Source organism: Engystomops pustulosus, chromosome 5, assembly GCF_040894005.1.
Source record: "Engystomops pustulosus chromosome 5, aEngPut4.maternal, whole genome shotgun sequence".
Lineage (NCBI taxonomy): Eukaryota > Metazoa > Chordata > Amphibia > Anura > Leptodactylidae > Engystomops > Engystomops pustulosus.
This window is the reverse complement of record NC_092415.1, coordinates 18,569,237-18,584,683: the sequence shown is the minus strand read 5'-3', so window position 1 is coordinate 18,584,683 and position 15,447 is coordinate 18,569,237. Positions and strand designations below refer to the sequence as shown.

General features: G+C 43.3%; 1 protein-coding gene across 5 annotated transcripts in view; it reads right to left on the bottom strand.

Moving 5' to 3' along the window:
- The window catches only part of SAMD12 (sterile alpha motif domain containing 12), a 365,638-nt gene that overhangs the window by 194,166 nt on the left and 156,025 nt on the right, over positions 1-15,447 (bottom strand). The gene's annotated exons all lie outside the window — the stretch shown is intronic.

Sequence of the window (15,447 nt, the reverse complement as noted above, 5' to 3'; positions counted from 1 at the left end):
AGGCTATTGATAACAAATATAAGAAGATTCCCATAGTCATGGTGCCTGGATCTATGAGTAATATATTTTGATGGTAGATTTGCTTTAGATTCTAGACACATGATGACAAATAAAACTAAGCCATACAGGCTCTGCGTATGTCTATACAACTTGCATAAATCCTAAAGTTTGATAAAAAAAAACATAAAAAAAAGTTAAATGAAATCTCTGTCCCACCTTATTTAGATGTAATCAGTGATTTCTTTGGCGCATGTTAATCTGAATGCAGAAGGCGCTGTTCACATTGTATACATGCCTGGCACTTAATATAATGGATGGTTGACTGGGACGTGATGTGTGCAGCCATCACTCAGCCCACATGACATCGCCATAAATGTACATCATCCTGTCCAACAAATGCTTCACGTTAGGGAGATGGATTGGAAATATCTTCTCTCTCCTTTTATGCAAGAAGCTATAAAAACTCATTATTTTCCAGCAGGTTTTTTTTTTTTTTTCCGGATAGTTGTCACGGATATTAGAATGTAGCAGGGTAACATATGGATCGTCGGCTACACGCGTCGCACCGTGATACCGACACGTATCAAGGTGTAGATGTATCTAAATATTTTATTAAGTGCTGTATAATATAATGCGTCATCTCACACATCGAGCGTGGATGGTCGGCTGCGAAAACTGCATCGAGACGGGGAAAAAAAACTAAGTATTTTATTACACGGAGCAATTTCCTCAAGGTGAAAGAGGAAAGAATTGAAGTTTTGAGACGGACATAAATCTGTCCACCCTGTGCACCGCCGGTTCAGGGATTATTGTCACAATGAGACTGGAAACTTACAAGGAAATGTTTGGTTATCAGCGTCTGCAATGAAAACACTGCAGGGAAATTTTGGTACTGAACTAAAACATATCCATGATCTGGTGAGAGGTGCAGCAGATATTCTACAGGGAGCCATATACTTCAATATACCAGATTTCATAATAATATACAATGTAATCTATTTGTAATATTACAAGGCAACATTTTTAGTTGTGGTTTGTAATTTTTTTTAATATTTACAAATATTTTCCATGTTATGCTGGACGAGTATGCTCGTCCGTACTAGCCTGTACTTCCTGCATTAGGACGAGCATACTCGTCCTACTGCCATTAGCAGCAGGACGACGTCTGTTAAACACAGTCTGGTCCCTGTGTTCAAGTCTGGTCTGCTGCGTTCAAGCTTGATCGTGACAGATAAAGAGACAGAAAGAGGGAACAGGAGAGGGTGGTTGGGGTTGCCCTTTACGACTGCCATGTATCAATGCCTTTTAGGCCCAGCTGAAGAAAAGCACTTTTATTTGTTTATTTATTCATATAAAGGGTGAAATGAATTTTAAACTTTTTTTCATATGTTTTTTTTTTTAATTTGAATTTATTTATTTTATTACTTGAGGCCCCTAGCAACTGTATTGCAGTATATTGTAAAAATACTGCTTCTGCCTCCAGCAGACTGTAATAGAGATTGCCAAGTCACAGCAATGGGAGCCTCTTACAGCTGCATTTAAAGGTGGTGCCCATATGAGGAGTTGTTGTTCTACTGCGGCACATAACAGGTTAACTACCATGATCGGTGCCAGCAGGTGTCAGGTGCTAAATACAGGCAACACTGACAGTGTATGGTATAGGCTCAGCTCCTGCGCCCTCTCCATACACCAATGAACTGCCGGCTGACATATATTTATATTGGTCAGGCATGAAATGGTTAATGTGTTAAAGAACTAACAATCCATATATCATACAGCACAAAAGATCTAACAGGATTTACTCCACCAATAAAACCGATTTCCTTTCCATGAAATAAGAATACATTGTAGATTGATAAGGGTCCCAGCAATCACAAGAATTTGGAAATTGTACATACCGTATTTTTCGGCCTATAAAGCGCACCAAAAATCCTTTAATTTTCTCAGAAATCAAAGGTGCGCCTTATAGGCCAGTGCGCCTTATATATGAACTTATAAAGAAATGTACTACAGACAAGATGTACTGTACATTTACCAGTGTGTAATAGCTCCATCCCCAGAAATTTCCTGCACCTTCCCACACAGTATACAGGGTCCCTAGCTCCTGAAGTGCCCTGGCACCACAACTAACATTGTGCCCATCCTGCCCTCCCCTAGCACGGAGAGACCGGAGCCGCCATAGTGCCGACCACGAGGCAATCATCATCATCAGTAACCAATCCCCCATACCTGCCAGCCCTGTAACAGGGGAAAGAGAAGGAGCCACAGGGAACCCCACAGGAATAACACCCTGGCTGAGGAGGAAGGAGAAGGGGCAGAGGGAGACCGCTTAACCCCTGCTGCATCACCCTGCATTAACCCCCAGCAGCCCATACCTCTGAGATCGGAGCTCTCTGACACGCTGAAGACAAGTTTCCCGGGAAGTGTAGCTGCTGGAACTGTGCACAGGTCTGCCACCTGCTGGTCATTTTTAGGTACTGCATTTGATCCTGCGCCTTATACTCCAGTGCGCCTTATATATGAACCTAGAGGTCTAAGCAGGCATTTATCAGAGGTGCGCCTTATACTCCAGTGCGCCTTATAGGCCAAAAAATACGGTAGTACACTCTGTGGGCAGAATGTGATATAGCAAGAGTAGCTGAGCAGATTGTACATAGTGTCCTATCTACAGGCAGCATGTTATAGAGGAGAAGGAGCTGAGCAGATTGTACATAGTGTCCTATCTGCAGGAAGCATGTTATAGGGCAGAAGGAGCTGAGCAGATTGTACATAGTGTCCTATCTGCAGGAAGCATGTTATAGGGCAGAAGGAGCTGAGCAGATTGTACATAGTGTCCTATCTGCAGGCAGCATGTTATAGAGCAGGAGGAGCTGAGCAGATTGTACATAGTGTCCTATCTACAGGCAGCATGTTATAGAGGAGAAGAAGCTGAGCAGATTGTACATAGTGTCCTATCTGCAGGCAGCATGTTATAGAGCAGGAGGAGCTGAGAAGATTGTACATAGTGTCCTATCTGCAGGCAGCATGTTATAGAGCAGGAGGAGCTGAGAAGATTGTACATAGTGTCCTAGCTGCAGGCAGCATGTTATAGAGCAGGAGGAGCTGAGAAGATTGTACATAGTGTCCTAGCTGCAGGCAGCATGTTATAGAGCAGGAGGAGCTGAGTAGATTGTACATAGTGTCCTATCTGCAGGCAGCATGTTATAGAGCAGGAGGAGCTGAGTAGATTGTACATAGTGTCCTAGCTGCAGGCAGCATGGTATAGAGCAGGAGGAGTTGAACAGATTCTACATAGTCCCATATGTGCAGGTAATTCTGCATTTCCAACATGTCAGGTTCACATGAAAATAAGAATTTGATCAACACAGGTCTTCATACGGTTTAACACTTATTAATAGAGGGCAGTATAAGGCTTTGCTCATGTCTGTGCTGTAGCCTCCATTGCGTAGAATGTCACATTTCTCTACAGGTTTGCAGTATACGTGTTACATTGTTCATGCGGTCATGAAAATTTTGCATATAAAATCTGTAAAGTATCTGAGCGAATGACTTTCCTGACTTGAGGATGTGCCAAGGATTATATAACCCTTGACATAACTTTAAAATGTGGATTATTTGGCCTCCCTTGGCGCCAGTAGTTCTGTCATTTGGCACAGATTAGAAAAGTCATAAATATTTGCAATTCACAAGAGATTTTGGAAGAGAGAAAGTTGGTGGCAGCGAGTGCGGATTATGTAAGGTTCTCTCCTACTGCCAGACATGCGAGTCGCTCGATTACTTTCCTCACCCTGGAAACAAAGCTATATTAATAAATCCACAGTGAAAATGCAGATTCAGTCAGATGTTATGATAACAGGTTTTTATTACCAGAAAATATTCTAATTCAAAGTTAGTTAAAGAGGTTTTCCAGGACTGTAAACTGTTGGCCTATGCTTAGTATGGGCGAGAACGACCTCATTGTGACCTGGAAGAAGAACCGGTGGAGGCCGGGAAACTTGCTGCAATGAGCGAGAACGACCTCAAAGTCACCTGGAAGAAGAATCGGTAGAGGACGAGATTCTTGCTGCAATGGGCGAGAACGACCTCATTGTGACCTGGAAGAAGAACTGATGGAGGAGGAGATACTTGCTGCAATGAACACGAATAACCTCATAGTGACCTGGAAGAAGAACCGGTGGAGGACGAGAAACTTGCTACAATGAGTAAGAATGACCTCATAGTGACCTGGAAGAAGAACCGATCTAGGGTGAGAAACTTGCTGTAATGAGCGGGTATAATCATTAAGTTTTGTTCTTTTAGTATATTTAAAGCTTAGACAACTCAGTTTCAAGGGGGGAGGGCAAAGATATTTTTCGAATTGGCCCCACGGGGTGTAAAAATAAGAAAGAACCTATCACCGTTGGTCACTGTTGACTTATAGAAGCTCAGTGGCAACTTTGCGTTGACAGTGTCTCCGACTGTGGCCAGTATTAGGCTGTAGTGGGTGGGTGCTGACGACCTGACCTTACCAGGGAGCATCAAGACAAGAGGTGCCACTAGTGTCTGACTGGCCCACCAGAGGTGGCAATCTTGATGGTTTGTCCATAAAATACCATTAAAATAATCATATCATGTAGGATGTATCGTCAACAATCTATAATATCGATATCATTCTATATGAAATAGATCATAATATCAAATGATTACTCCATTCACTTCCAAATAAAGTGTTAACACTTGGAGCTCACTGGAGGATTCTCTGATGCTCCGATGGGCCAGTCCTACACTGGGTGCCACGCTGGACCAGAAGTAAAGGACAAGGTAAGTATTGGTTCTTTATTATTTTTATACCTTGTGGGACACCAAATAAATTTTAGCTCAGATAACTACTTAAAGGACAAACAATATAAGAAATATAGGAAAGACTGTGGATGAATGTCCTGCCTGCGTCCTGTCTGATGCCAGATCCTAGCACCAGGTAAGGTTGGGCACATGCACCTGCATGGTTCAGCGGATACCTACAGCCAATAGCCAGGGTGTCTACGCAAGCGGTTATCACTGTCCCAGTATAGTTTGTTACAGATTATTGTATCTGACCTTGTCCATGTCCGGACTGTCCTTATACTTTTACCATACTTTATACTCTACCTAGCCTAACCCTGACTTATCCAAGTCCTTTCGGTCATTTTGACCTCTTGAGGTTAGCAGTACTGAAGCAGTGACCTGGTGGTGGTAGCAAAAATTAGATTCCTGTATGGGCGTTAAAAAGTGAAAACCAGGGGACTACTAAGAAAATGCCTTTGGAGTTGATCAAGACCAAACCAGTTGAGTGGTTCCCCAATGGCTGCATAGCACTATGTATACATGAAGCTAAGTCAAGAGGTGAACACAACAGTTTTTGAACCCTGCCATGCTCCATGCATCTCTACCACATCGGAGACGTGTCCACACTCACCAATCACATACTAGACATACATGCCACAGATGTGAAATTTACACAGAGGACTCAGGCTGCACCAGATTGGTAGATGTTGGTAGACCCCTAGTGAGATTCATCTTCAGAGAGAATGTCATACTAAACTAAAACCTGGCCCAGGAAAAACTAGGCCTACATATGGGTCCTAGAACTGCATGAACAAAACTGTAAGATATATGTAACAATATGGAGATTGGGGCAGGTTTCTGTGTCGTTGGGGCAGGTTTCTGTGTCTAGCCAGAATTTTCTGGGGGGACATGGGACCGACTTAGGCCAACAAGTGGTCATCTTGGACAAAGGGACATTGCTTCCTCTTTGTCACAGGTGAGGTCCCTTAGTCCGGGGAGACTACTCATTGTCTGAACATCTGGCCGAGTTCAGTAGCCTAAGAACAGAAGCACCATCAGGACTAGGAACTAGAGGATAGTAATTAGTCTTTCTTTTTGGCCACCCTTAACCTGGCCCCCAGCGAGTTTTCCAAAATTCCTAAAAAACCCTATGTAAGACTATGTTCAAAGTTGCTTTGCTTTGAAAGTATGTACATCCGATAAAGGTCAACTTATAAAGTGTAAGTGATAATATATAACAACCATATTGGCTATTCGTTCCTATACATAAAATATGGTAACAAAAACTTTTCGGGACAATTTCATTACATGAATAAAAATAAATAAATAAAAAACATATTTTTATGGCTTCTCTGGATAAATCAGCCGGACAAGGCGTCCAAGCTCTCTAGAACGAATGGTTTTATACAGTGAGGTCACTTCATCTTCCAGTAGGGACACAGTTTTCGATTCAGGACAGAGCCAGAACCCTATATATATATCAAAGATGGATAAACCTTTAAAAAATGGAAGAATTTCCACAAGTCCGGAGACATCAAACTGAATAAATCACAGCCCGTGTCTGAGGTGTAATTTGAAACTGAAATAAGATGCCTGCAAAACCTATTAATCAAAGGCTCCGCCAATGGAACTTTTTTCTCTCCACCAAGACAATAACAGGAGCAAAGAATGATCACAAAAACACCGTCATACATCAACATAGCAAAAACACCCATCTTGTGCGGGAAGCCGATATCAAGGCTATTTATGTGGGTGCAGGCAAAACAAAGGACACCTCAAAGTAAGAAGTAAGGAGACATAATCACTATGAGAGGAGATACTGTATAATCCAGGTTAATAGGTCTCCTGCATAAGGGGTTCTCCAACTTTCTCTACTTGTGTCTTAGCAGCCAATCCATAAGGAATCACAGGACCAAACTAACAAAAAAAAGTAAAAATACTACCATTCAGTGCCCACATAACCCCTAGAAGCTACATGCAGATGCCACCATGCATTGCACATAACGGGGCACATTTACTAAGGGTCCGAACGGGGGTTTTTGGCGGACGTGATCGGCGACAAGGCGACATAAATCGGGGGACATGGCCGTCAGACAACCCGACGGATTCGGGCAAACCGCGGAATTTAAAAATCAAATTGTGTCGCAAGCCAAGCACTCACATGCACCGGGAAGAAGAAGGTGAACTCCGACGGATCTCAGCGCAGAAGCGACACATGCAGGATCTCAGGCGCACGCTGTTGAAGAATCGCGCCGGACTTCATTATCGTCGAACGCACCTCGGGGATCGCGCAGGAACAGGTAAGTAAATCTGCCCCATTATTCCTTGCAGCACAACAAAATACTTTGGTGTAGTAGATTCTGGAAAACCAATAAAAACTCCCATGGTGCATCAAATAAGTGTAGCTCAAAATACCTCTTTAAATGCCATGATATTACACCTATCATATCAAATTCTGGAGAATCAAGTAAACACCCCTGTGTTACACAAAATATATCCACTGAAGCACCAAATTGTACAGTGCAGCACAACATACCTCCCAGGAACCACCAGATATCATAATGCAGCACACAATGCCTTCCCCACACCAAGTATCATAGTGCAGCAAAAATGCCTTCTTTGTAGCAGCAAATATCACAATACAACACAAAGGGGGTCATTTACTAAGGGCCCCGATTCACGTTTTCCCGACGTGTTACCGATATTTCCGATTTGCGCCGATTTTCCCTGTACTGCCCCGGGATTTTGGCGCACACGATCGGATTGTGGCGCATCGGCGCCAGCATGCACGCGACGGAAATTGGGGGCGTGGCCGAACGAAAACCCGACGTATTCGGAAAAACTGCCGCATTTAAAAACAAAAAATGTGTCGCGGAGCTTGCACTTACCTTCACTCAGCCGGCCTCGGTGTATTCCAGTGCGTTCTGATGGTCTTCAGTGCAGCAGCGACATCTGGTGGACGGCGGAGGAACTGCCTTAGTGAATCCGGGCCGGACCCGATTCCACCGCAGAGAACGCGCCGCTGGATCGCGAATGGGCCGGGTAAGTAAATCTGCCCCAATATACCACCCAGAAAGCATCAATTACAACGCTGTAGGTCAGAATACCTCCCAAATCACCATGATATATCTATCACATCAAATTCTAGAGCACATAAGTAAAATGCTACATAAAATGCAACCACAGAAGCATTAAATATCACAGTGCAGCACAAATAGCTTCCCAAGTAGCATAATTTCATACTGCAGCAAAAATACCTTCCAGGAAGCACCAAACCTCATAGTGCAGCACAAAATACGTCCCCACACCATATAATTGAATGCAGCACACAAAACCTCAGCATAAGATATCGAATACACCAGTGTAGCTCAAAACACTTCCCCAAACACTATAATATAATAGCTGACACAACAAATTCCGGAGGACACCATTGCGCTGCACATAATACCTCACTGGAACGACCAAATATCACACTGCAGCTCAAAATACCTACCTCATACCAACCAGGAAGCATCAAATATAACAGAATTTTTATAACAGGCGCCAAGAAAACACCACAATGCTACACAAAAGTACCAAATATTACAGTGCTGCACAAAATACCTCCCACAAAGCACCAACGTCAGCACAGCTAAAAAGACTCCCCAAACACCATAATAAAATAGCTGTCACAGCCAGTACGAAACAAGCAAAAAAAGATATTATAGAGCAGGGAATATAAAAAATTGATATTAGGGAGTTCCCTTTAAAACAGCGACTTAGGCAAATTGAATGTAAAGTAGCAAAACAGAAAAGCGGAATGTATAACATTTGAATATTCATTGTGTACTAGATGAATATATCCGGAATGTTATTCTTCCTCCGCATTGTAGCCGGAGATCACTTCCCCTTTAAGTGCGGCTGTGAATGGGAGTATTATGCACATAAAGCGCCGAACAACACTGATTAAAAGAATCTGTTAAGAAAGTAGAGAGGCCGGAAACTTCATTATTTATATGAATCGAGCTCAGGTCTGGGATATTCATCTTTTGCAGAATAAAAATACAGCTCGGCTCGGGTATTAACATACAAAACAAATGTATAAATTATATTGTGGAAACAGTTCATTACTTGAATGATTTACTCTTCAAATCAATTTTACACTCCCGAGCCACAAATATACACGGCGCGTCCTAAGAAGCGGCTTTGGGGGCTGAGATTTCTGAAGTATTGTCCAGGATTGGAATCTAATATACAGCTTAACGTTTAAGAAAGCCGGTGTGACTGTTCAGCCGCCTCTCTTCTACGGACACTACGTGCTCAAAAAGGTTTAATTTTTGATAACCTTGGCCCCGGCATAATTAGGGCTTCAACACAGGAACGTAAACAATACTCGTTGGGGCTCATTTACTAAGGGTCCCGGATTGCACTTTTGTCATACTGTGCTCCAATTTTTAGGGATTGCACCACTTGGACAGGTATTTAACAAGCCTCTGCGCTGGGATTTTGGCATGCATGATCGGTGTTTGGTGCAGCTGCGCCAGCTTCCATGCAATGCAAATCGGGGTGTGTGCCATGGGACGAACTGACATATTGGGACTGAGCGCATGATTTAACTTTCAAATTGTGTCGCAAGCCCAAGCACTTACCTGCACCAGGAAGAAGAAGGTGAACTCCGTCAGACCTGAGCGGGGAAGTGACATTGGGCAAACGATCTTAGTGAATCGCGGCAGAGTGCATTATCATCAAACAATGCACTTTCGGTGAACTCCAGCGGACGGGTAATTACATGTGCCCTATTAAGTGACCTCATGACTATATTACTTGTCTTGTCTTTTCCTCCCAGCCCAGATCATCATGATGACTTCTTCCAGCCACAATGGGGCACATTTACTTACCCGTCCGGAGGAGTTCACCCGAAGTGCATTTTCCGACAATAATGCACTGTGCCGCGATTCACTAAGATCGTGCGCCCGATATCCTGCATGTGTCGCTTCCCTGCTCAGGTCCCCGGAGTTCACCTTCTTCTTCTCGATGTAAGTAAGTGCATTGGATGTGACACAATATAAATATTAATTCCCGCGCTCAGTCCGAATCAGTCGGATCATCCAACGAAATGCGATCCATGGACCCTTAGTAAATAAGCCCCAATGTGTCTTCTCAAAGACAACCTGTCACCAGATTTTATCCCATTAATCTGGCAGCCTACTCAGGAAGGGGATAAAATGTCCTTTTCAGAATTCACTCTTTTATGTGAAATATCACCCATTCACCTATAAAAAAAATCTTCTCCAAAGTCATGTGACAATGAGTAGAGAATTATGAGTAGTCATTAAGCCTGATATTAGTGGCGTAACACAACCAGTGGGCCCTGGTGCGAACTTTGCATAGGAGACCTATATACCTAAACTCTGTCTGCCTCCTCCATCCCATACATTACACATGATAATACACATATAGGATGCACAGACATATACACGCAGCACCATACATGTACACCATATACTGTCCAGCATCCGTAAAAATGTATAATAAATGTATGTACAAGTGGGAGGTTACTTTGGCCTCCTGGATGTTTGGGTAATTGTGAAGGAATGGAAGCTGCCCCCATGGGATCATTGGAGGAGCCAACACTAACTGAGAGCCAGAATCACACTACCCTAGCACAGAGCGCAGCAGTTTAACTCTATAGATACCACAGGCAATGCTGACGTTGCTGGCATGTAAGGAGTTAATAAAAGGAGGATGGTCCTTCTCCTTCCCGTCACCACCCACACACTGTGATCATGGGGGGGGGGGGGGGGGTAGAGTGGTTGTCAGTCCGAAACCTAAGCCTATTAGGCAAGAAATAGCATTACATAGGCGATCAAGAAGCAGACACCTCCAAAAAATATTTTGCAGGTGGGAAAAGTTACATATTTTTACCCCTTCCACCCCGAATGGGTTAATAAAAAAAAAAGTTGTTTGCAACTCCCGAATAGTACCATTACAAAATACTACTTATCTCTAAAAAAAGCAAGACCTGAATAAAATAAAATTTAAAAAGGGTCAATTGGGTTAAAATGTGAAAATTTGGTGCATAATTCCAAAATACTTTCACATATTTCAAATATTATTTTTAAAAAAAAATTGATATGCAGAAATCCAATGGGTTCATTTTCCAACTTTCTTAGGAAGTTTCTGACTAACTTTGTCTCTCGCATCTGCTAGAAGTGCGACTAGGTCAGGACTGTCTTTATATCTCGCGGGACAAATCTTAACCTCAACCTTCGGTGACCTCAATTTGACGACCCATTAAAGCGAGTCATAAATGTCTTCATGTGTGGCTCATAGCTGGTGATCATTTCACTTTAATTATCCTTTAATATTAATCAAATTTCATTTGCAGTAATTGGGTAGATTGCGTTTCGGCTCCTCACACCCCCCCCCCCTTATATTTTTGCTCTCATTGGATGAGCTAATTAAAGGCGCGCTGTGGTCCCCGGTAGAATAGAGCCTTTATTTATTGGTCAATAGCAATGATTATAAATAATGTAAAGCCGCCACGAGGAGCCGTGATGTGGAGCTGTCAGTCGTCTGACCGGAGAAGACTTAATGCTTTGTAATTAACTTTACCGTGAGCTAATTTGTTCTCCGCGGTTCCGCGAGTAAAAAGAGTCGTACATCTTTCATAAGAATAGACATCTCTTCAAGCAATCAACGTCAAAGGTGTCAACATTTCGTGACAAAGCGACGGAAGGCTGATAAACAAATCTAAAGGCTTCCAAAAATGTACTGCGGGGGAGGGGTGCACTGTGGCACCAGGGACCCCAGGGTGACTCTGATGAAAATAAAGAGGTTACTTCCAAGGTTGGTCCCCAACCTTATCTGTAACAGGGGAAAGTGGTTTGATAAGTTTTTTTGGAGGGACCAGCATAGGGGATTCTGGGTAATTGGGGATATCAAGAGGCCTGGCGGGCATCTCCCTGTACCATACAGCAGAGAGAAGAGAAAGAAGGGACTGGACAATAACGATACAGGGTGCTATAGACATAGCCAGTAGTAGCTGTTTTACTACCCTTTTATTGGGGGTTATTCACTCTGCTCCTCTGGATTTTCCAGTTTTCATGATCGTTAGATGCAAGAACAAAACACAAAAATTGCAGTGGTCGGGAACAAGTGGAGGGAGGACCCTGCCTGTGAGGGCACCCAATCTATATGGGATGGAAGATGGAGACTTGAGGTGATGGAGCAGAGCAATGCAGTTATTGTGTATTGTAGGCTACCCTGTACGGGTGGGTTTTCAGGTTACGTGTGAAGGTTTGGAAGGTGGGGGACAATCTGACACATTTTGATAGAGAGTTCCAGAGTTTGGGGGGAAGCACGGAGGAAATCCTGGAGATAATTGAGAGAAGAGCAGATGCTAATAAACTAAAGCAGACGATCCTCTTTGGATATTCTTGATGGGCTGTGATGGTGGTGATCTTTAGATATCCTTGATGGGCTGTAATGGTTGTGGTCTTTGGATATCCTTGATGGGCTGTAATGGTTGTGGTCTTTGGATATCCTTGATGGGCTGTAATGGTTGTGGTCTTTGGATATCCTTGATGGGCTGTAATGGTTGTGGTCTTTGGATATACTTGATGGGCTGTAATGGTTGTGGTCTTTGGATATCCTTGATGGGCTGTAATGGTTGTGGTCTTTGGATGTCCTTGATGGGCTGTTATGGTTGTGGTCTTTGGATATCCTTGATGGGCTGTTATGATAGTGGTCTTTGGATATCCTTGATGGGTTGTTATGATGGTGGTCTATGGATATCCTTGATGGGTTGTTATGATGGTGGTCTTTGGATATCCGCAGTGCTGTGATGGTGGTGGTCTTTGGATATCCTCGGTGGGCTTTGATGGTGGTGGTCTTTGGATATCCTCGGTGGGCTGTGATAGTGGTGGTCTTTGGATATCCTTGATGGGCTGTGATGGCGATGGTCTTTGGATATCCTTGATGGGCTGTAATGGTTGTGGTCTTTGGATATCCTCGTTGGGCTGTGATGGTGGAGATCTTTGGATATCCTCGGTGGGCTGTGATGGTTGTGGTCTTTGGATATCCTCATTGGGCTGTGATGGTGGTGGTCTTTGGATATCCTTTGAGGGCTGTGATGGTTTTGGGCTTGGATACTCTAGTTGGGCTGTGATGGTGGTCTTTGGATATCCTCGGGAGGCTGTGATGGTGGTGGACTTTAGATATCCTTGGTGCTGTGATGGTGGAGGTCTTTGGATATTCTGGGTGGGCTGTGATGGTTGTGGTCTTTGGATATCCTTTATGGACTGTGATGGTTTAAGTCTTTGGATATCCTGGGTAGGCTGTGATGTTTTTGGTCTTTGGATATTCTAGTTGGGCGGTGATGGTTGTGGTCTTTGGATATCCTCACGAGGCTGTAATGGTGGTGGTCTTTGGATATCCTCGGGAGGCTGTAATGGTGGTGGTCTTTGGATATCCTCGGGAGGCTGTAATGGTGGTGGTCTTTGGATATCCTTAGTGCTGTGATGGAGTTGGTCTTTGGATATCCTTAGTGCTGTGATGGAGTTGGTCTTTGGATATCCTTGATGAGCTGTGATGCTAGCAGTCTTTGAATATCCTTTGCGTTGTGATGTGTCTCACCTTGTAGTCTGTGTTGTAGAGCGCTGTGATAGCTGTTGTTACTCTCTGTGTACCTACAATGTGATGTGTTGTTGTTTTGATGCTTTCTAGCACCTGCTCGCATTGTTACCGACGCCAGTTTACCATCTGTTCAACAAACCTAAGGGGCAAACTTGGTTATTTTTGAAGAATGAATAGGAGCAATCCTTCTCCGATCTGCGGAGTTATCGCTTCGGTTCTTATTCTAAAGCTTCACCTTTGATTAACATTTGCTTTATAGTTACCACATGTTGAACCTCTTCTCTCTGGAGGATGTCATTACCTATTTTACTGCTTTTCTTATCTGTTAGGGTTTTATTTTCTTTTTGAAATGTTGTAAAAATTTATCTTATGGAAACTTAAAAACTGCTGTTGGCTGATCAGATATTGTTATCGTGTCTCTCCGCATTGTATTTATTGCTACATTCTATCCCATTTATGTCTAAACAGTACAGGATTTTCGTGCATAATATAGAAAACCAATATCTATTACATTTTCTCCCCGCTCCACACACCCTTCATTATATGTAAATATATAAAAGTCATCCCAGGTGAAAAAAAAGGAAAAAAAACGTGCGTGAGTAAAATCTGCATAAAAAATGCACAGAAAAAGCTGAACTAAATAGATAAATCCGCATGAAAAACACACATAAAAACTATGGGGGTCATTTACTAAGGGCCAGAATCGCGTTTTTACGTCGGGTTACCCGAATTTTACTGTTTTGCGCCGATTTTCCCTGAATTGCCCCGGGATTTTGGCACACGTGATCGGATTGTGGCGCCTCGGCGCCGGCATGCACGTGATGGAAATCGGGGGGGTGTGGCCATCGGAAAACCCGTCGGATTCTGAGAAACCGCCGTATTTTTTTAAAAAAATGTGCCGCTTGACACGCACTTACCTGCACCCGGCCCGGCTTGGTGAACTTCAGTGCACTCCGACAGAATTCAGCTCAGCAGCGACACCTGGTGGACGGCGGAGGAATTACCTTAGTGAATCGCCGGAAGACCTAAATCCACCACAGAGAACGCGCAGCTGGATCGCGAATGGACCGGGTAAGTAAATCTGCCCCTATATGTATTGGATGCAGATTTTCTGTGTGACTTTGTTGAACTCTATGTCAATTGGCGTCTATTGAAGCGTCCAGGCAGCTTTTACAACATTTTGGAGGTCGTTACAGCCTGATAAACTCTGACCTAAAGACTGATCTGTGATGACTTCAAAAGACATTTGGTCATCTCTACTCCACACCTTCCCTCCTCCTGCATCAGGACTTGGAAACAAAGAACTGTTTAAATATTCCTGGACTCTCCCCCTCATTAACACTTTATCCAATCCTGAATGACCCTGTGGACTAATTAATCAATGGGAGGTTCTGGAACCTGAACTGAGCAGAGATCTTATATAACAATAAGAGATACAGGAAATAGTGTTCACTCTTTGGGGGCTGAGTGTGTTCCATATTTATCCCACCTCCAGGGAATCAGGAATTAATTTATTTAAAGTTTCTGTTATTTTTCTCCCTTTTTATTTTATAACTGTTTTGTCGTCTTGTGTGTCATTTTATTTTGTAATTCTTTTGTTTTTAATTTCTTTTTGAGGCACTGAGCACCTTTTTGTAATTTAAAGCCTATACTTTTATTTTGGTCCCTGTATGCTCTGCGAACTCATAGCCTTGTAAAGTGTGGTTAGCTGTGTGACTACTAGAGAGCTGAGTGTGCATGTCTAGTGGTGTGACGAGGTGACTGCTAGAGAGCTGAGCGTGCATGTCTAGTGGTGTAACAATGTGACAGCTAGAGTGCTGAGCGTGCATGTCTAATGGTGTGACAAGGTGACTGCTAGAGAGCTGAGTGTGCATGTCTAGTGGTGTGACAAGGTGACTGCTAGAGAGCTGAGTGTGCATGTCTAGTGGTGTAACAATGTGACAGCTAGAGTGCTGAGTGTGCATGTCTAGTGGTGTGACAAGGTGACTGCTAGAGAGCTGAGTGTGCATGTCTAGTGGTGTAACAAGG